The sequence below is a fragment of the Triticum urartu genome, chromosome 6 (assembly GCF_003073215.2).
Source record: "Triticum urartu cultivar G1812 chromosome 6, Tu2.1, whole genome shotgun sequence".
Lineage (NCBI taxonomy): Eukaryota > Viridiplantae > Streptophyta > Magnoliopsida > Poales > Poaceae > Triticum > Triticum urartu.
This window is the reverse complement of record NC_053027.1, coordinates 200,516,394-200,539,643: the sequence shown is the minus strand read 5'-3', so window position 1 is coordinate 200,539,643 and position 23,250 is coordinate 200,516,394. Positions and strand designations below refer to the sequence as shown.

The 23,250-nt window shown below is 47.2% G+C and overlaps 1 pseudogene; it reads right to left on the bottom strand.

Moving 5' to 3' along the window:
- Positions 1-416: 416 nt before the first annotated feature.
- LOC125515876 lies at positions 417-20,963 on the bottom strand (annotated as a pseudogene).
- Between the last annotated feature and the right edge of the window lie 2,287 nt (positions 20,964-23,250).

The window sequence follows — 23,250 nt, the reverse complement described above, 5'->3', positions numbered from 1 at the left end:
GCCAATGGTTCTCATGTCTCTCCTTTGGAATATCTGGGCTGCACGCAATGATATGCTGTTTAGGAGCATTGATCAATGTTCTGTAATAACTCTAAGAGCTCTTATTTCTGACCTAGACCTATGGTCACATCGTCTTATGGCAACATGTGACAAGGAGGAGGTCTTCTCGTGGCGTTCCTACCTCTGCACGTTGCGCCGTGCCTTTGTAATTCTGTGCTTGGTGCCTCGGCGGCTTTTGAATAATATATTTAGGTCGGGAGCCCCCTCCCCCCCTACATTCTAAAAAAACATTTATTTACTATCATATGAGTATATATTTTCTTAATAAACTAGTTAGATTTTAGAAATCTAAACTTATGAAAAGAAATGCATATTTGTATAAGAACCGAGGACGTATAGTACATAAATAAATGCTTCTAAGCATCATTCGCAAATTGGTCCACGAAAGTCCCCAGATTATGACCCGATGAGCCGCCGTGTGCGATTGCTTCCTGCAACTTCGCCTTCCACGCTGCCGAGCTCGCCCGTATGGCTGCGCCCTCCTCCATGTCACCCATGATGATCTCCAGGCACCTCGCGAGCTCCTCCGCTTCCAGAACCCTGTCAGCGCCGGGCGCAGCACGCACGCCGATGCCCCACTGGACGACCAGGCACGCGTTCCTGTCCTGGTCGGACCACTGCGGCACGGCGACCACCGACGCGCCGCACGCCACGCTCTCCAGCGTCGAGTTCCAGCCGCAGTGCTATAACACCCTCGATGCGACTATATCTCCCACGTGTCGAGGCACGACTTAGAGGCATAATCGCATTGAAGGCATAAGTCGCAAGTTAGGCAATCTTCACAACACCCCATGTTAATATAGATAATAAAAGGGGAGAAAACATAGTTGTCTTACACTCGCCACGTCAATCAAGTACATAAATAACATTACATCATCCAAACACTCATGGCCCGACTACGGCGCCAAAATAAAAGATAACCCAACAAGCGACACGGTCCCAATCACCCCCAACTGGGCACCACTACTGATCATCAGGAAAGGAAACATAGTAGCGTTGAGAGTCTCGTCGACCTCCCACTTGAGCTCAAGCGCGTCTGCCTGGAGCGAATCATCAGGCCCTACATCTGGTGTAATAGTAATCCGTGAGCCACAGGGACTCAACAATCTCGCACCCTCGTGATCAAGACTATTTAAGCTCATAGGTTAGGCAAGGTAAATATATGTGGAACTGCAGCAAGCGACTAGCATATACGGTGGCTAACTTATTCGCAAAAGAGAGCGAGAAGAGGAGGCAAAGCGCGAGCGAGAAACTAGAGAACAACCTGCGCAAACATTACTCCAACACTATGTCCACTTCCCGGACTCCGCCGAGAAGAGGCCATCACGGTAACACACTCGGTTGATTCATTTTAATTTAAGTTAAGGTTCAAGTTATCTACAACCGAACATTAACAAATTCCCATCTACCCATAACCGCGGGCATGGCTTTCGAAAGTTCAATCCCTGCAGGGGAGTTCCAACTTAGCCCATGACAAGCTCTCACGGTCAACAAAGGAATAGACCTCCTCCCAAGACGTTCCGATCAGACTCGGTATCTCGGTTCTTCAAGACAACTACGACAATGGTAAAACAAGTCCAGCAACACCACCCGTTGTGCCGACAAATCCCGATAGGAGCTGCACATATCTCGTTCTCAGGGCACACCGGATAAGCTAAGCGTACGGGAGCCAACGTAACCCAAGTTGCTAAGGGACGGCCCCGCACGGTGCTCTAGGTTGGACCAACACTTAGGGGAGCACTGGCCCGGGGGGTTTAAAATAAGATGACCCTTGAGTCCGCGAAACCCAAGGGAAAAAGGCTAGGTGGCAAATGGTAATACCAAGGTTGGGCATTGCTGGAGGAGTTTTATTCAAGGCGGACTGTCAAGGGGTTCCCATTATAACCCAACCGCGTAAGGAACGCAAAATCCGGGAACATAACACCGATATGACGAAAACTAGGGCGGCAAGAGTGGAACAAAACACTAGGCGAGAGGCCGAGCCTTCCACCCTTTACCAAGTATATAGATGCATTAAGATAACAAGATAATATAATGATATCCCAACAAGTAAATAAATGTTCCAATAAGGAACGGCCTTCAATCTTCACCTGCAACTAGCAACGCTATAAGAGGGGCTGAGCAAAGCGGTAACATAGCCAATCAACGGTTTGCTAGGACATGGTGGGTTAGAGGTTTGACATGGCAATTTGGGAGGCTTGAAAGCAAATGGTAGGCATCGTAGCATTGGCATAGCAAAATAGCAAGCAAACTAGCATAGCAAAGATAGTAGTGATTTCGAGGGTATGATCATCTTGCCTGCAAAGTTGTCAGAGTTGACTGGATCCTCGAAAGCAAACTCAATGGGCTCCTCATTAGCGAACTCGTCTCCCGGCTCTACCCAAACAAGAGAAACAAACAACAAGGGCACAATCAACCACGTGCAAGGATCAAACGATATGATGCAATGATGATATGATATGCGGGATGTGATGCGGGGTGCAAAATGCAAGATATGATAGGAAATGCAATAACCTTGACTCAACTTGGAAATCCAAGTGTTCCACTGGAAAGATGAGATGAAATCGCTTGAAAACGATATAAAGAACATTGGAATCGGAGTTACGGTTTGGAAATGGCAAGCGATTCAAATATGACACCGGTCTACGATTTACAGCAAGTAGCCATCTAAATGCAAAGAGATGAACATGCTACAGCACTCAAACATGGCATAAGAATACATGGCAGGGATGCATTCAAGATTCTTAACAAAAGTCTAGCACTGAGCTACGGCCAATTCATCCATTAACAGGTTCAAACAAGCATGGCAAAAATGCATATGGCAGACAGATCTCAGACTTAGTGAAATTAACACTTGTCTGGAATTTTAGATCAGGTAACCCACTTCGGAGCAACAAAGCTACATGCTACAGGACCTGAACATGGCAAAGTAAAGCATGTCATGAAGCTACTCAAAGAGCTTAACAAAAGTCCCTAAGTGACCTTGAGCCAAAAGGGATCAGAAAATACAATTGCAAGCATGTGAACATAGCAAAAACATAATCAGTTTTCAGACTTAGTGAAAACTGGAGCATGCTGAAACATAACTCAAGTAGGCATGTTTACGAGCTCGATGCACTCACTACGGTGCAAGTCATAACAAGCTAATCATACACCCATTAATAAGACACAATATGCAAGCTAGACATGGCTAGAACAATAGCATAGCATGCACGGCTCAACTACAACATCATCGGCAAAATTGCAAACAAGTTGACAATCTGCCCAGATTCACAAAGTAGCAAAAGTAGAGCTCGATTGACTCAAGCTAGGGTGCTCCATAATTGCAAACAAAGACATGGATGGATAGAGCACTACAATGTTAACAAAACATCCTTACTGATCATCCTCAAAAGAGGCACGGATCACTATGAAACAACATGAACATATGGCCATATGAGATAAACAGCTCAAGGACTTAGTGGAATTGCTAAGTCCCTGAAATCAGAATTACCAAGTGCCTCACTTGGCATTGTGATAGTCACCACACACATCAATAAATACATGGGTTGCACCTCTGGAAAGATGACAAAACTCTTAACAAAACATATGTAGAACTCATGGGCATATCATGCACACAATAATCATGGCAAAAATGACAAAAAGCTAAATGGAGCAGCAGATCTGACAATTATCTCAAGTAGCCCTCTTCTAACAGCATTTCGGGCATCAAGATAAACTCAGATGAAAATGATGCAATGGAATGAAATGATGTACTCTCTAAGATGAACATTTTGATATGCTATATGCCAAAAACGGAGCTACGGATGCAAAGTTACGAGGCTATGAACATAGGCATATGGATTAGGGTTTGAGAGAAAAAGTCAACCCGAGGAGATATTTTCAGATCTGGATCGGGGGCACGCAATCCGAGATTCGATGCCGGATCTCGCCGGAGAGGTCCCTGTTCGCCGGAGTGAGACGGGGGCGGCCAGATCCATCGAGGAAGGAGCTCGGGACGGGGCGGAGGAGGTCGCCGGCGTCGGAGCTTGCGGTGGCTCCGGCGGGCGGCGGGCGGAGCATGCCGGCGCCGGACGCGGGGCGGCTAGCGGCGGACGGCGGCCGTGGCGGGGAGGCGGTGGCGGCGGCCGTCGGCGCTCCCAGGCACGGGCGGCGATCGGGGCGCGGGGCGCTCGGGGCCCAGGGCGCCTCGGGCGGGCCTCCCGCGGGCCGCTGCGGGCTTTGGCGGCGCCGGTGGAGAGAGAGGGAGGCAGCGTATGGGAGGCTGCCATGTGGCGGCGGACACGGCGGCGGACACGTTCGTCGGTGGAGGGGAAACGTCCGGCGGCGCGAGGGGAAGGTTAGGGTAGGGTTTGATCCGGAATTTTCGGGGAGGAGGCTAGATTTATAGGTAGAGGGAGCTAGGAGAGTCCAAATGAGGTGCAGTTCTCGGCCACGCGATCATGATCGAACGCTCTAGATGATGGAGAAGGCTTAGGTGGGTTTGGGCCAAATTGAAGGGGCGTTGGGCTGCAACACACACGAGGCCTTTTCGGTCCCTCGGTTAACCGTTGGAGTATCAAACGAAGTCCAAATGATACGAAACTTGACAGGCGGTCTACGGTAGTAAACCAAGGCCGCTTGGCAAGTCTCGGTCCAATCCAGAAATGTTTAATCCCCACACACGAAAGAAAGGTAGAAATGACCACCGGAGGAGAACGAAACGCCGGAATGCAAAACGGACAACGGGGAAAATGCTCGAATGCATGAGATGAACACATATGCAAATGCAATGCACATGATGACATGATATGAGATGCATGACAACGACAACAACACACGGAGACAAAGACCCGAACCCGAGAAAATAAAATAACTTAACGCCGAAACGGCAAGAGTTGGAGTACAAATTGGGAAAGTTGCATCCGGGGTGTTACAACACTCCACCACTACGAAAGGATCTCGTCCCGAGATCTAGGACTAAAAGAACGCCAGGTACTCAGAACGGAGGTGATCCTCGCGTTCCCAGGTAGCTTCACGGTCGGAATGGTGTGACCACTTGACTTTGAGAAATTTGATTGACTTGTTGCGAGTCTTGCGTCCAGTCTCTTCAAGAATAGCAAATGGGTGCTCACGATAAGAGAGATCTTCTTGGAGATCAATGTCCTCAAAATTGATGGTGCGGTCAGGAGTCTTGAAGCACTTTTGAAGCTGAGAGACATGGAACACGTCATGAACATTTGCAAAGTTTGAAGGAAGCTCGAGTTGATAGGCGAGGTCGCCTCTCTTGCTGACAATCTTGAAAGGTCCCACATATCTGGGGGCAAGCTTCCCTTTGATACCGAAGCGACGAGTACCTTTCATAGGAGAGACGCGGAGGTAAACATGATCTCCAATCTCGAAAGCCAAATCATGGTGCTTACTATCATAGTAGCTCTTCTGACGGGATTGGGCTGCTTTGAGGTTATCACGAATGACTTTGCACATTTCTTCTGCCTCTGTGATTAAGTCATTACCCAAAAGCTGACGTTCACTGGTTTTAGACCAGTTGAGAGGGGTACGGCACTTCCTGCCATACAGAATTTCAAATGGGGCCTTGCCCGAACTTGCTTGAAAACTATTGTTGTAGGAGAATTCAGCATATGGAAGACAATCCTCCCACTTCATGCCGAAGGAGATCACACAAGCCCTGAGCATATCTTCAAGAATCTGGTTGACACGCTCGACTTGACCGCTAGTTTGAGGATGGAAAGTTGTGCTGAAGCGGATGGTAGTGCCCATGGCCTTCTGAAAAGAATCCCAAAACTTGAATGTAAAGATGCTGCCACGGTCTGAAGAGATCACTTGTGGAATACCGTGCAGAGAGACAATTCGAGAGGTATAGAGTTCCGCCAATTGAGCTGCAGTGATCGACTCTTTAATAGGCAGAAAGTGAGCCACTTTGGTGAGTTTGTCGATGACAACGAATATAGCATCATTGCCACGCTTGGACTTTGGAAACCCAGTCACGAATTCCATTTCAATGTGGTCAAACTTCCATTATGGAATGGCAAGAGGTTGGAGGAGACCAGCTGGCCTTTGGTGTTCTGCCTTCACTCTTCTGCAGACATCACATTCATTCACGAATTGAGCAATCTCGCGCTTCATTCGAGTCCACCAATAAGCCTGCTTAAGATCCTAATACATCTTCATGCTCCCAGGGTGGATGGAGAGGAGAGAATTGTGAGCCTCGTTCATGATCACTTTACGGAGGTCACCTTTGGGTACAACAATAGGATCCTCGAAGAAGAGAGTATCCTTGTCATCAAGGCGGTAGCACTTGTACTTGGGTTGACTCTTGGCAATCCCAATCTTCACCTTTTTCACCATAGCATCAAGAAGATGATCTTGGCGAATCTGGTCTTCCAAGGTAGGAGAGACTTGAAGGTTGGCGAGGAAACCTTGAGGAACAACTTGCAGATTAAGTTTGCGAAAAGCTTCACAAAGCTCGGGTTGATAAGGCTTAAGAATCAGACTATTGCAGTAAGCTTTCCTGCTCAATGCGTCAGCAATCACATTGGCCTTGCCTGGAGTATACTCAATACTCGGATTATACTCTTGAATCATTTCGACCCATCGAGTCTGCCTGAGGTTGAGATTAGACTGAGTGAAAATGTACTTGAGACTCTTGTGATCAGTGAAAATGTCCACTTTTCTTCCCAATAGAAGATGTCCAAGTCAAAAGAGCATGCACAACTGCCGCCAACTCGAGATCATGAGTGGGGTAGTTCTTCTCATTAGGCTTCAACTGGCGAGAGGTATAAGCAACAACTTTCTTCTCTTGCATCAAAACTGCGCCAAGACCTTTGAGAGAGGCATCACAAAAGACCTCGTACGGCTTGGATTCATCAGGCGGAGTCAGAACTGGAGCATTGATCAATTTCTCTTTCAAAGTGTTGAAAGCAATATCACACTCCGGAGACCAAATGTACTTGACGTGCTTCTGAAGAAGATTTGAGAGAGGCTTCGCTATCTTAGAAAAGTTTTCAACGAATCTTCGGCAATAGCTTGCGAGACCGAGGAAGCTACGGAGTTGCTTCACGTTCTGAGGAGGTTCCCAATTCACAATTGCAGACACCTTCTCAGGATTCACGACAATGCCCTTGGCAGAGATGATATGACCAAGATAAAGAACCTCATCGAGCCAAAATTCGCACTTGGAGAACTTGGCGTAGAACTGATGTTCCCTGAGCTTATCGAGTACCAAACGCAAGTGCTTGGCATGATCTTCCTTGTTCTTCGAGAAAACCAGAATGTCGTCGAGATAGACCAAAACGAAGTCATTGGTGTAGGCGTTGAAGATGAAGTTCATCATGCGAGAGAACATCGGAGGAGCGTTAACGAGGCCAAAAGACATGACAGTGTATTCATATGAACCATAGCTTGTCCTGAAAGCTGTCTTGGGAATATCTTGCTCACGGATTCGAATCTGATGATAACCCATATGGAGATCAAGCTTGGAGAATACTTGGGCACCTTTGAGTTGTTCGAACAGCTCATTGATGTTGGGAAGTGGATACTTGTTCTTGATGGTCTTCTTGTTCAATGGATGGTAATCAACACAAAGTCGGTCCGTTCCATCCTTCTTCTTCACAAAAAGAACACCACAACCCCACGGAGAAGAATTAGGCCGGATGAGACCCATTTTCTCTTGAATATTGAGTTGCTTCTTCATCTCCTTCAACTCTTCAGGTCCGAGCTTGTAAGGATGCTTGCACACAAGTTCTGTACCAGGCTCAAGATCAATAACAAATTCAACTGGCCGGTGCGGAGGCATTCCTGGAAGCTCTTCTGGAAAGACGTCTTGATATTCGCAAATGACTGGAATTTGCGAGATGGCATCGAGTTCACCCTTCTCATTGAGAGAAAACAGACGGATGGTATCATCATTCGTGGCAAAGACAATTACATCCTCAGACGAATGAGTCAATTGAATCTGCCTGGCTGCACAATCAAGCTGAGCCTTGTGCTTAGAAAGCCAATCCATCCCGAGAATAAGATCAATATTCGAGTTACCAAGAACCATTGGAGAAGCGAGAAACTTGAAATCACCCATCATGATAGAAACATCTGGGACTATTGAAGTAGCCCTCATAGACTTAGCCGGAGAAACCACTCCCATAGGTTTACCCAACATTTGTGAAACGAAGTCATGCTTGGAAACAAAAGATCTTGACATGAAACAATGCGATGCACCAGTGTCAAAAAGAACTTTTGCTGGAAAAGAGTTAACTGGAAAGTTACCCATGATGACATCTGATGATTCCTCTGCCTGAGCTGCATTCAGCAAGTTGACCTTGGCGTGCTTGGGGTTATGCTTGACCACAGCTGTACTTGCCGATCTGACAGGAGGAGGAGGAGGAAGACGCCTCTGGTTGAAACACTTGTTGGCATAGTGACCCTTCTGTTGGCACTTGTTGCACGTGACCTCTGAAAGCGGACGGTGATACGGAGCACTCGATCTTGGAGCTTGAGACGAAGTCTTGTTCTGAAAGCCAGGGTTGGGTGGGTGGAAAGAACCACTGCCACCTTTGCTCTTCTGCTGATACGGCTGACGGAACGGAGGAGGAAGCCAATACTTCTGCTGCTTGGCCACTTGAGTAGAGGAAGAAGAAGTAACATCTCTGACTCACTTCTTGGAAGCATCACACCTCAACTGAGCAGCCTCTTGCTTCAGTGCCATGTTGTAGAACCCATCGTATCTCAAGGGCTCGAAGAGAACAAGAGCTAGCTGAATTTCTTCTCTAAGACCACCCCTGAACTGGTATATCATGCTCTTCTCATCAGGTACGTCCTGCTTGGCAAAGCGGGCGAGCTTCTGAAACAACTTGTTGTAGTCATAGACAGACAAAGAGCCTTGTTTCAGATTGAGGAATTCCTCACGCTTGCTTTCAACCACGCTCTGAGGAATATGATGAGCTCGGAAATCTTGACGAAATTCATCCCAAGTGATAACATGTCCACCTCTGGAATCCTTGTACTGCTGGAACCATTCTGCAGCTTGATCTTTGAGTTGGAAGGAAGCGAACTTGACAAATTCCTCAGGCCTGATGTTACTGCACTCGAAATGCTTGCATAGATCCACAAGCCAATCGTCAGCATCGGTTGCCTCAACACAATTGCTGAAAGTCTTTGGCCCTTTAGCAAGGAACTGGTTGAGTGTAGCAAAGTGATTCTGATTGTTACCTTGGTTCCCTTGGTTGCCTAGATTGCGCTCTTGAAGAATTTGCATGATCAACTGTGTGTTTGCATTGTTTGCGGCCATCACAGCTTGCCATGCCTCTGGAGGAGGTGGAGGTGGTGGCGGATCAGGATTCGGAGTCGTGCGCATTGGAGGAGCCATCCTGAAGAGGTTGACCACCATTAGCACATTGATAGATAATTATTGAAGCTGAATCCAATGGAATGAAAATTGTAACATATAGTCTTCACATCCGAACAAAATGAACGAATGCATTCCTCTTGAAATGGTCACATATCCATAAATTGAGAAGCCACGTAGAATTTAGGTAGAGAAATAAATCAACAAGGTACGGATCAAGAACGAATAATCGGTAAGAAATCCCAATCTCAAACCAATATCCGTGGAAGAAGAACTAGAACTACAAGAATTCCCACCTATGAAACTACCGAACCTTTCCGGTTATGCAATCAGGTGTTGGGGATACAGGGGAAGCATAATATCTCACCCAAACTAGCAAATCCTACATCCAGCTGTATCCATCCTTCAACACATAACCAAGAAAAACTTCGGAAACCATCTACCTCAACCTTTGAAAAGCATCCGTTATACAAGTTATGGCGATACTCCCGAACTCCCGCCCCAGTACTGGGTGGCGTCGAGGTTATCTCACCAACGAACTGCATAAAAGAGATTTTCGATGTCGGCGTACTAAACTCAGGTATTCCAGAACTGCAACGATAAAATTATGACGACAACACCTCAGAGCTCAACTCCCCGGGACACTTCCACAAAACCCCTGACAGGAGGCACCAAGACAATGTTCTCATCATAAAACCATCGGAACGATTCCAAGATACCCGCGTGATCCTAAAAAAAATTGTGAAATTTGAGAAGAGAAGAGTCAAAACTCTACGTCAAGATGCCTTACCAGAGCGATGAGGAGACTGGGAAGTAAAAAGAATTCCTAAACTCTCCGATATATAATTCCTAAATGACTCAAAACATTTTTCTAGACACAACTTGGCCGCTAAAAACGATCAAGCAATGGGGCTCCTAAGGTCGGGGAAGGCTCTGATTACCAACTTGTAACACCCTCGATGCGACTATATCTCCCACGTGTCGACGCACGACTTAGAGGCATAATCGCATTGAAGGCATATGTCGCAAGTTAGGCAATCTTCACAACATCCTATGTAATATAGATAATAAAAGGGGAGATAACATAGTTGGCTTACACTCGCCACGTCAATCAAGTACATAAATAACATTACATCATACAAACACTCATGGCCCGACTATGGCGCCAAAATAAAAGATAACCCAACATGCGACATGGTCCCGATCACCCCCAACTGGGCACCACTACTGATCATCAGGAAAGGAAACATAGTAGCGTTGAGAGTCTTCGTCGAACTCCCACTTGAGCTCACACGCGTCTGCTGGAGCGGAATCATCAGGACCTGCATCTGGTGTAATAGTAATCTGTGAGCCACAGGGACTCAGCAATCTCGCGATCAAGACTATTTAAGCTTATAGGTAAGTCAAGGTAAAATATATGTGGAGCTGCAGCAAGCGACTAGCATATATGGTGGCTAACTTATTCGCAAAATAGAGCGAGAAGAGGAGGCAAAGCGCGAGCGAGAAACTAGAAAACAACCTGCGCAAACATTACTCCAACACCGTGTCCACTTCCCGGACTCCGCCGAGAAGAGGCCATCACGGTAACACACTCAGTTGATTCATTTTAATTAAGTTAAGGTTCAAGTTATCTACAACCGGACATTAACAAATTCCCATCTGCCCATAACCGTGGGCACGGCTTTCGAAAGTTCAATCCCTGCAGGGGAGTCCCAACTTAGCCCATGACAAGCTCTCACGGTCAACGAAGGAATAGACCTCCTCCCAAGACGTTCCGATCAGACTCGGTATCTCGGTTCTTCAAGACAACTACGACAATGGTAAAACAAGTCCAGCAACACCACCCGCTGTGCCGACAAATCCCGATAGGAGCTGCACATATCTCGTTCTCAGGGCACACCGGATAAGCTAAGCGTACAGGAGCCAACGTAACCCAAGTTGCCAAGGGACGGCCCCGCACGGTGCTCTAGGTTGGACCAACACTCAGGGGAGCACTGGCCCGGGGGGTTTAAAATAAGATGACCCTTGAGTCCGCGAAACCCAAGGGAAAAAGGCTAGGTGGCAAATGGTAAAACCAAGGTTGGGCATTGCTGGAGGAGTTTTATTCAAGGCGGACTGTCAAGGGGTTCCCATTATAACCCAACCGCGTAAGGAACGCAAAATCCGGGAACATAACACCGATATGACGGAAACTAGGGCCGCAAGAGTGGAACAAAACACTAGGCGAGAGGCCAAGCCTTCCACCCTTTACCAAGTATATAGATGCATTAAGATAACAAGATAATATAATGATATCCCAACAAGTAAATAAATGTTCCAACAAGGAACGGCCTTCAATCTTCACCTGCAACTAGCAACGCTATAAGAGGGGCTGAGCAAAGCGGTAACATAGCCAATCAACGGTTTGCTAGGACATGGTGGGTTAGAGGTTTGACATGGAAATTTGGGAGGCTTGAAAGCAAATGGTAGGCATCGTAGCATTGGCATAGCAAAAGAGCGAGCAACCTAGCATAGCAAAGATAGTAGTGATTTCGAGGGTATGATCATCTTGCCTGCAAAGTTGTCAGAGTTGACTGGATCCTCGAAAGCAAACTCAACGGGCTCCTCATTAGCGAACTCGTCTCCCGGCTCTACCCAAACAAGAGAAACAAACAACAAGGGCACAATCAACCACGTGCAAGGATCAAACAATATGATGCAATGATGATATGCTACGCGGGATGCGATGCGGGATGCAAAATGCAAGATATGATAGGAAATGTAAGAACCTGGCCTCAACTTGGAAATCCAAGTGTGCCACTGGAAAGATGAGATGAAATCGCTTGAAAACGATATAAAGAACATCGGAATCGGAGTTACGGTTTGGAAATGGCAACGATTCAAATATGACACCGGTCTACGATTTACAGCAAGTAGCCATCTAAATGCAAAGAGATGAACATGCTACAGCACTCAAACATGGCATAAGAATACATGGCAGGGATGCATTCAAAATGCTTAACATAAGTCTAGCACTGAGCTATGGCCAATTCATCCACTAACAGGTTCAAACAAGTATGGCAAAAATGCATATGGCAAATAGATCTCAGACTTAGTGAAATTAACACTTGTCTGGAATTTCAGATCAGGTAGCCCACTTCGGAGCAACAAAACTACATGCTACAGGACCTGAACATGGCAAATTAAAGCATGGCATGGAGCTACTAAAAGAGCTTAACAAAAGTCCCTTAGTGACCTTGAGCCAAAATGGATCAGAAAATACAATTGCAAGCATGTGAACATAGCAAAAACATAATCAGTTTTCAGACTTAGTGAAAACTGGAGCATGCTGAAACATAACTCAAGTAGGCATGTTTACGAGCTCGATGCACTCACTACGGTGCAAGTCATAACAAGCTAAGCATACACCCATTAAGAACAAACAAAATGCAAGCTAGACATGGCAATAACAATAGCATAGCATGCACGGATCAACTACAACATCATCGGAAAATTGCAAACAAGTTGACAATCTGCCCAGATTCACAAAGTAGCAAAAGTAGAGCTCGATTGACTCAAGCTAGGATGCTCCATAATTTCAAACAAAGACATGGATGGATAGAGCACTGCAAAATTAACAAAACATCCTTACTCATCATCCCCAAAAGAGGCACGGATCACTAGGAAACAACACGAACATATGACAACATGAGATAAACAGATCAAGGACTTAGTGGAAATGCTAAGTCCCTGAAAACAGAATTACCAAGTGCTCCACTTTGTAAGCTTGTGCTAGTCACCACGCACATCACAAAAATACATGGGTTGCACCTCTGGAAAGATGACAAAACCCTTAACAAAACATATGTAGAGCATCAGGGCATATCATGCACACAATAATCATGGCAAAAATGACAAAAAGCTAAATGGAGCAGCAGATCTGACAATTAACTCAAGTAGCTCTCTTCTAACAGCATTTCGGGCATCAAGATGAACTCAAATGAAAATGATGCACTGTAATGAAATTATGTACTCTCTGAGATGAACATTTTGATATGCTATATGCATGAATCGGAGCTACGGATGCAAAGTTACGAGGCTATGAACATGAGCACATGGATCTGCGATTTTCGGGACTTAGAAGAAAAAAACACCTCCAGATCTAGGGTTTACTGTTCACGGCACGCGAACCGAGGCAATTCCGACGAGGTGGCGGCTGCTCCGGCGAGGTGGAGTCGAGGGGGAGGTGAGGGAGAGGCGAGGCCGGCTCGAGGGGCTCGTCGGAGACCGAGCGGCGCGGCGAGACGGCGGACTTGGCGGCGGAGGCGGCGGAGGCGAGCGGCTGCGGCGGCCGGGGCGAGATCCGGCCGGCGAGGTGGCGGCGCACGGCAGCGGGGCACCCGGGCGGCGCGCGGGCGGCGAGGTAGGAGAAGGCGGCGTGGCGACGTGCGGGCGGCGCGCGCGGATGGGCCCGCGGGGGGCGGATGCGGGCTCCCTGGGCCGGCGGCGGGAGCAGCGCGGCGGCACCACGTGGCAGGCGTGGAGTGGTTGGCGGCGGCGTGTCCAGCCGGAACAGACACGTCCGGCACGGCGCGAGGTGGATTTAGGGTTTTGGACGAGGGGGGATCCGGATTTTCGGGGAGAGGCTATATATAGGCATAGGGGGGAGCTAGGAGAGTCCAAATGAGGTGCGGTTTTCGGCCACGCGATCGTGATCGAACGCTCTAGATGATGGAGCAGGTTTAGGTGGGTTTTGAGCCAAATTGAAGGGGCGTTGGGCTGCAACACACACGAGGCCTTTTCGGTCCCTCGGTTAACCGTTGGAGTATCAAACGAAGTCCAAATGGTACGAAACTTGACAGGCGGTCTACCGGTAGTAAACCAAGGCCGCTTGGCAAGTCTCGGTCCAATCCGGAAATGTTTAATCCCCACACACGAAATAAAGGTAGAAATGACCACCAGAGGAGAACGAAGCGCCGGAATGCAAAACGGACAACGGGGAAAATGCTCGAATGCATGAGACGAACACGTATGCAAATGCAATGCACATGATGACATGATATGAAATGCATGGCAACGACAACAACACACGGAGACAAAGACCCGAACCCAAGAAAATAAAAGAACTTAACGCCGGAAACGGCAAGAGTTGGAGTATAAATTGGGAAAGTTACATCCGGGGTGTTACAAGTGCGTCACGAAGCACCCGACGGCCGGATGCGACAGCACCCGCACCTGGTCGCACCACCCAACCACCATGCCCCACATGTCGCCGGCATCGTCGAAGCCATCGTCTCTGTTGTTCTTTCGCACCACCCACAGGTACGGCCGGCCGCTCGCGGCGAGGCCTCGCTTCAGCTCGTCCTTCTGTCGCTTGCTCACCGCCGACATGCTCCCGAACGACACGTACACCACCGACCGTGCTGGCTTTGTGTGCAGCCAGTCCATGTAGCCTTTTTCGTCGTGCTCAAAGAGATCTCCTACTGCGTGGCGGTGCCGCCGCCGCCCACGGTGGAGAGCGACACCACGGCTGGCCCGACGGGGAACACGTCCAACTCAGGGACAGATGTGAGAGCACCGGCCTCTAATTCTTCCACGGTGTTCACTAGCACCATGGCTTGCCTTCCTCCAGTGGTGCTGCCATTGTCGACGTCCAGGTCCAGCTGCTGGAACGTCCTGCGTGTCAGATGGAAGCGTTCCTAATCCTCAATGAGGAGCCGCGTTGGTTTATATTGATATGAGACAGGAACGGCCCCTATCGTGGCTTACAAGGCAATACCGATCGATCACGATTCGGTTGTTACAAGAGAGGAGGAGATAAGCTACGGGAGAGAGAGAGAATAGAGTTTGTTGAGATTACAATAGGTAGTTCTATCTCTATTTCTAACACCCTCCCTTAATCTCAACTATCCTATATTAAGATTCCTCTTGAACTCCTCAAATGGTTTAATTGACAATGCCTTGGTGAAGCCATCTGCTACCTGATCTTTGGAGGGAATAAATCTGATGTCCAACTTCTTTTCTGCAACCCTTTCTCTCACAAAATGAAAATCAACTTCAATGTGTTTAGTTCTTCCATGGAACACTGGGTTAGCAGAGAGATAGGTGGCTCCCAAATTATCACACCATAAACATGAAATGCGGTGTTGCTTAACACCCAACTCATTAAGTAACAATTCCACCCAAATGATCTCAGCAGTTGCATTGGCTAGTGACTTATATTCAGCCTCTGTACTTGATCTTGACACTGTAGCCTGTTTCCTGGCACTCCAAGAAATAAGGTTAGGACCAAAGAATATTGCAAATCCTCCAGTTGACCTCCTGTCATCACTGCATCCTGCCCAGTCAGCATCAGAGAAGGCACTAACAAGAGTGGAGCTTGAACGTTTAAACTGAAGTCCTAGGCTTACAGTGTATTTTATATACCGTACAATTCTTTTAACAGCTGTCCAGTGTACAGTAGTAGGTGCATGTAGATACTGACAAACCTTGTTAACAGCAAATGATATATCTGGTCTTGTCAGTGTTAAGTACTATAAGGCACCCACAGCACTCCTGTACTTTGTGATCTCTTCTTCCTTTAGAGGCTCCCCTTCAAAGGCTGATAGTTTTTCTGAAGAGGACAATGGTGTAGGTGAAGGCTTACAATCCTTCATCCTCATGCGAGTCAGAAGCTCAGTAGCATATTTCTCCTGATTCATTACTATGCCATCTAGAATCTTCTTCACCTCAATGCCCAGGAAGAAGTGAAGATCACCAAGATCTTTCAAGGCAAACTCTGAACTCAAATCATGAAGTAGAGCATTAGTAGCACTCGATGAAGAACTCGCAACTATAATATCATCAACATATATCAAAACAAATATAACTGTGGTTGCCTTATTGTAGATGAAGAGTGATGTGTCAGCTTTAGATGCAACAAATCCAAGACACCTTAGCTGAGAGCTTAGCCTTGAATACCATGCTCTTGGTGCCTATTTCAGGCCATAAAGAGCCTTATCAAGCTTACACACATAGTGGGGTGTTTTCTTGTTTTCATACCCAGGTGGTTGTCGCATGTAAACCTCCTCTTCCAGAACACCATGCAAAAACGCGTTCTGCACGTCTAGCTGTCTCAAGCTTCATCCCCTGGAAACAGCAATAGCTAACACAAGCCTAATGGTTGCAGCTTTAACAACGGGACTAAATGTGTCCTCATAATCCAGCCCATAACGTTGTTTAAAATCTTTCGCGACTAAACGTGCCTTGTACCTGTCAATCGAACCATCTGCCTTTTTCTTGATTCTATATACCCACTTACAGTCAATAACATTTTTACCTCGCTGCTCAGGTACAAGACGCCACGTTTTATTTTTCATGAGTGCAGAGTACTCTTCATCCATTGCATTTTTCCACCTTGGATCTCCAAGTGCATCTTCCAATCTAGTTGGCTCTCCTGCAACACATAACATGCCATAGCGTATAGTACCATCTATTCTAATCTTTGGATTTTTTATACCTTTTTGAAGATGAGTTGTGACACGTGAGGCTGGCACCGGCTGTAGCTGAGCAGATGACTGCACCACAGAAGATCCAGATGATGTAGATTCTCTGGATCCACTTTGCGTAGCTGATCCGGACCCTGATTCTGTAGCCTCTGGTGTGTTCATGCCGGACTCTGGTGCTGCAGCCCCGCGTGACGCGGAAGATCCCATGAGTGTCGCTGTCGCCTGATTCGCACGCGTGGGCAGCCGCGGTCCCGAGCCGATCGCGCGAGATCCCGAGCCGACCGTCTCAGGCTGGAGACCAGTCGTGGTGGGCCACCCGCACGTGGGTCGCTGAGACGGCCCACCGCCTGGCGACGTGGCATGCTAGCACTGGCCTCTGGTGGGCGCGCGATCCAGAGTTGATCACGGCGCGCGATCCAAAGACGCCTGACGCTGCAGCGTCACAGGTTGCTCCGGATCAACCTCATAGTCTGCGCCTGCCTCTTCTTCCTCCAACACATGCAATATAGGGCCATTTTGTGCCAAATCTTGATCATTTTGAGCACCATTTTCTCCTGCGTTTTCTCCATGACCCTGCACAGGAATAGATGCACCACTAGGACTGGTTGAAGTGTCATATTGGTCAGTACAATCGTCGCCCCCTTGCTCAAAGTTCCGAAGGTTTGGGGGAAGAAGCAAGATTTCTTTCTTAAGAATGGCTCCAGCATTAGGATGAAGAGAAGAAAAAGGGAAAATGGACTCATCGAAAACAACATCACGGGATATATAAACTCTGCCAGTAGAGACATCTAGGCATTTTACTCCTTTGTGAATGGGACTGTACCCCAAGAAAACACACCGTTTGGAACGGAAGGCAAGCTTGCGCGAGTTGTATGGCCTTAGGTTAGGCCAGCATGCACAACCAAAGACACGCAAAGACTTGTAATCTGGATGAGTGCCAAAGAGGCGTGTGATAGGGGTCTCAAATTTGATGACTTTGCTAGGGAGCAAGTTGATGAGATATGTGGCAGTTAAGAATGCTTCATCCCAGAATTTTAGTGGCATAGATGCATTTGCGAGTAGAGCTAGGCCTACTTCAACGACATGGCGATGTTTTCTTCCTGCAGAACCATCCTGCTGATGCGCATGAGGACATGCAACATGATGAGAAATACCAAGTTGCTGGAAGAAGGAATTCAGTTTCCTGTATTCACCTCCCCAGTCGGTTTGCATGGCAATGATCTTAGTGTCTAGTTTTCTTTCAACAAGATTTTTAAAGTTTGTGAAAACTTGAAACACTTCAGACCATTTCTTAAGAAGATAGATCCATGTAAACTTGCTATAATCATCAATAAAGCTTACATAGTATGAGTATCTACTGACCGAAGTAGGAGCTGGCCCCCAAACATCTGAGAATACTAGTTGTAAGGGTGCAGTAGATATGCTAGTAGATACAGGGTATGGGAGTTGATGGCTTTTAGCCTGTTGACACGGATCACAAACCGACTCACTAATCTCATGAGAGAAGGGAAGTTTATTCTTGCTAAGAACAAATTTAACAATGACTGATGAAGGATGACCTAATCTACTATGCCACTTGGATGATGAAGGCTTGACAGCGACAAACACTTGTTTATTCAATGATGATGACGAAGATATAAGTGGGTAGAGACCTCCCACGCACTTGCCCCTAAGCAGGATTCTCCTTGTGTCCAAGTCCTTTACCAAAAAGAAATAAGGATAAAATTCAATAAGGACACGATTATCTAAAGTAAACTGATGAACAGAGAGAAGATTTTGTGAGGCTTTAGGGGCATGAAGAACTTTGTTTAGATGCAAGGTTTTCTTAGGGGTTTTAACGATTGAATGACCAATGTGAGCAACTTTCATACCAGAACCACTCGCGGTGTGTACTTGATCATGTCCATGGTACTTCTCCTTGAACGTCAATTTGTCCAGCTCGCCGGTGATGTGATGTGAAGCACCGGTATCTGCATACCAGTTCGTGTCGACGCCATAGGAGTTGGTCACCATGTTTGCACTCTTTTCCTCGGGTTCATCTTCATCATACCTATGCCAACAATTACGAGCACCTCCTGGGTGATGTTTGTAGCAGATTTGACACTCTGGATAGTCATGTTCCTGCTGCTGCCGTTGTTGTTGTGGACGACCGCGGCCACCTCTGCCACCGCCGTGGCCACCAGACGGAGTCGGGGAAGGACGCCTGCCTCGGCCGTGCCCCCTTCTGCTGCTGCGCCCGCGGCCCCTGCTGTAGCCGCGCCCACGCCCCCTGTAGGCCAATTTTGCCGAGGTTTTGAAACCCCCATTAGGGCCATCGCCGAGCATCTCGACACGCTGATCGAACGCCGCGATCTGAGCAAATAGGTCGTCAACTGTGATTTGATTCTTGATTGCGCCAATAGCTGCCACAACAGGATCATAGTCTCTGTCAAGGCCGGCGAGGACATAATCCACCATCTCTGGATCCGAGACGGGGCGTCCTGCCGCTGCGAGCTCGTCCCCCAGATTCTTCATCTTGGAGATGTAGGCGCTGCTGGACATGGAACCCTTCTTCGTATTGGTGATTGCAATCCGCAGATTGGTGATGCGAGATTGGGACTGCGATGAGAACAAGGTGGTGATGGCAGTCCAGAGATCAAAGGTTGTCTCCTTGCTCGCAACTTGGGCGAGGATCTCCATTGACAGAGAGTTCAGAAGATGACTCAAAACCTACTGATCCTTTGATATCCACTGTGCATACAGCGGATTGGGCTCCGTGGTGACGTTTTGTTCGTCTGCTCTTGCTGCACCGTCTTCGGTGGTGCGGCATCTGACCCGTCCAGAAGGCCGGTGACCTGCGCTCCTCGCAGGCCCGGCATGACCTGTGCTTTCCACAGGATGTAGTTGGTTTTGGTAAGTTTCTCGGATGGTAGGGCTCCAAGGTTGAGGGTGACGATGGATGAGGACGACATGGCAATGGCGAGGGTGATCGGGAGGAAAGCTTTTGGCTAGATCGATGGGAAGTGGATGGCTCTGTATACCATGTCAGATGGAAGCGTTCCTACTCCTCAATGAGGAGCCACGTTGGTTTATATTGATATGAGACAGGAACAGCCCCTGTCATGGCTTACAAGGCAATACCGATCGATCACGATTCGGTTGTTACAAGAGAGGAGGAGATAAGCTACGCGAGAGAGAGAATAGAGTTTGTTGAGATTACAATAGGTAGTTCTATCTCTATTTCTAACACTGCGGATGTCCCCGAATGCCGCGACTATCCTGCCGTCCGTAAGGTTGGTGAAGAAGCTCGGGAGGTCACGGATCACCATCGAAGGGAGGCCCGGCATAGACACCGTGAACCCCGGCTCGGCAGCGTGCTCCGTCACGAGCCTCTCGTACCCATGGAAGTAGTGATAGTACACGGCCAGCATCGTGGCCGGCCGGATCCAGTAGAGCGCCCGGGGCACGCCGCGCTCACGGGCGACCTCGGCGGCCCACCACATGAGCATGGCGTACAGGACGCACGTGACGGGCCGGCCCCGCGCCGCGAGGCGGTCCAGCACCGCCGAGAAGGTCTCGCGACCTACGCGGCCGAACACCTCCGCGTATCTCTGCACTTCGTCCCCGTCGCCAGCCAAGAGGCTGAAGCCGTGGTCGTAGCCCTCCGAGTAGGGGATGTAGGAGATAACACCGTCGTGGACCTCGTCGTCGGGGGACGCGATCGAGGGGAACATGCGACGGTGCGCGGACACGGCGGCCGAGAGCGTGACCCGCGCGCCCGGTGCGGCCCGCGCGAGGCGCTCCGCCAGAGCGCGCGCCGGGTTGATGTGGCCCTGGCCCGGGAACGCGACGACCAGGAAGTGCTGCGGCGCCATGGAGGACGATGGATGAACGCCGTGGACTTTGTCCTCGTCAACCTATGCCACCCGCTGGCTGCTCGAAGCACGCAGCGCCGCCGGAGTTTATAATAGAGTGAGGCTTGGCTTGGTTTGGCGCGAGGCGGCCGTCTCACGACCGAAATTCTCTCGCGACAGATGCTGTGCTGTGCTCTATAGGATAAGTACGGCGCGCTACCGCATGGTGTAAATTGTAATTGTGGCGATGTCATGGCTTGCGGTTGCGATGATTGACAAGTTGCCGTCAGAATGTTGGATGGGATAGGTATGCTTCACCTGCTCCGGGAATGCTACATATATTAGCCGCGAGCCACACGAGACGCGGCGTGGTTACTTGGAAATTCCTAGCATCTAGATCGTGCATTTTCCGGCTTGAACAATGACCATCCTGTTTTTCTCGTGACGAGGTCGCTAGAGGTCAAAATAAGAAGGGTGCAGCTCTGCTGGACATGATTTTGCATCATTTTGACAGCGAGTTTACTGTCTTGTTTCGTCTTTTTGTAGGAGTACTCCCCACTCTGACTTTTCGTTCCGCCAGTGATTGTGCTTTCGTTCCAAACGAAAGCGAAGGATAGGTGGCTAGGAATCCCCGCTAGCAGTTTCTAGTGGGTGCCTCTATATGCTGCTTACTGCAAGGCAAACCGTAGCCTCGCCGACAATCGGTGATGGGCCAGTCCAGTAAAAAAATAATTTTTTGTAACTTTTATTCATATTTTTAATTTCTATATTTCACAAAATTATATTTACATAATAAAATCAAAATAAGTATCTGAAAAATGTTAACATACTATAAAATATTAGTTAGAACAATTTAAAAAAATGTGGATAACTTTCATAAAAATGTTCATGACAATGAGAAAAATGTTCCCGCATTTTAAAAGAATGAATATTTTTTTAAATATGTATCCAATTCAAAAATGATTGCATAATAAAAATATGTTTCATTTCATTAGAAAATCGTAGTGGCATTTTATGGAAATATTCCCACATTCAAAGTAATGCTTGTGACATTTAGAAACACGTTCCCGTAGGTTAATGTTTATTTCCATTAAAAATGTACATGATATTTTAAATAAATAATCACATCTTTCCAGCAAAAATGGTTCTTGAATTTTTCAAATTAATTATAAAATGCAAAAAAATGTTTAGCTAAAAAATGTTTATTGCCATTATAAAAATGAAAAACATGCATTTTAAAAATAATACTGTGTTTTTCAAAATGTGTTCAAACCATGTATTAAAAAAAGTGTGCATGATATTGGAAAAATGCCCAATGTGTATCAGAAAAATATTTCACATGTGCTCTAAAAATGTACATTGTCTATTGAGAAAAAAATACAAATATGTTGATTTTTTTATAAAAACTGACAAAGAAACAAAAGAAAAGGCAAAAAAATCAAAGAACACGAAGAAAAGCAAAGTATGTAAAAGAAAGGGGGGAAAAGCAAATGACAAAACAAAGAAAGCTAAAGTAAAACGAAGAAAAAATTGTGAAATAACCAAATAAAAATGAAGAAAATCGAAAAGGTGCGAACCTACAGCGCGCAGCGAGTAACCGCACTAATGAGCCGACCTGCTAGTCATCGCTCATACGCGATTCATATTAGGAATCGGTACTTATGACATATAGCCCTGGCGATTTCGAGCGCCCAACTGACATGTATCAGTCGTTGTGATACATATCAGGTGATCGCCCACGCGATTAACACATGGCCTGTGGCCCAGGTAAGCAGATTCCTGGTTGGGTTTCAAACGGGGTTTTTTCCTCCATTGTTTGATGTGTATTAGAAAAATGTTTATTATATCAAAAACAACAAAAAAGGAAAAGGTTACAAAAAGAAAATTAAACCATAAAATGCCATACTTTTTTTGTATGGTAATAGGTGTCTCATTTATATCATAAAGAACAAAGGACAAGTCACGTAAAGACCGACATGACAAAACTGAAAAGATAGCATCTCTGAGCTTAACACCAACGCCCATCAGCTGCCTCTAGGACCACCATAGCAGCCGCTGAAGAAAAGAATGATGAATCACCACCTCACCCGAACTCGACGCGGCTCCATCGCTGATATGCAGCTTTACGGACCTCCAAGGTGGCTCACCAACAGTGAAGCCCTTCCTGTTGAACGAATCAGACCGGGGCAACATCCCGGACACGCCATCGAATTCCAGATCTGACACACCACCACGACTAAGACGTTGAAGGAGGAAACCATACTTGCCATCCACGAACCACGAGCCCAGCAGATGTTCTGTCTTTCAGATGTCGTCCATGCAGACCATAATCTGCATCCCCTCCACCCAGCAGATGTTCCGTCCTAGCAGATTATATGAATAAACTATGAATTCAAGAGCATTTGTTGAATTATATGAACAACTTTTAAAAAATCATGAGCATTTCTTAATTTCAATGAACAAATTTTGAATTTCAAAAATGTTCACTCGCGACTTGAAAAAGTTCGAATTTTAAAAAATGTCACCTATTGAAAAATTGTACTCGTATTTC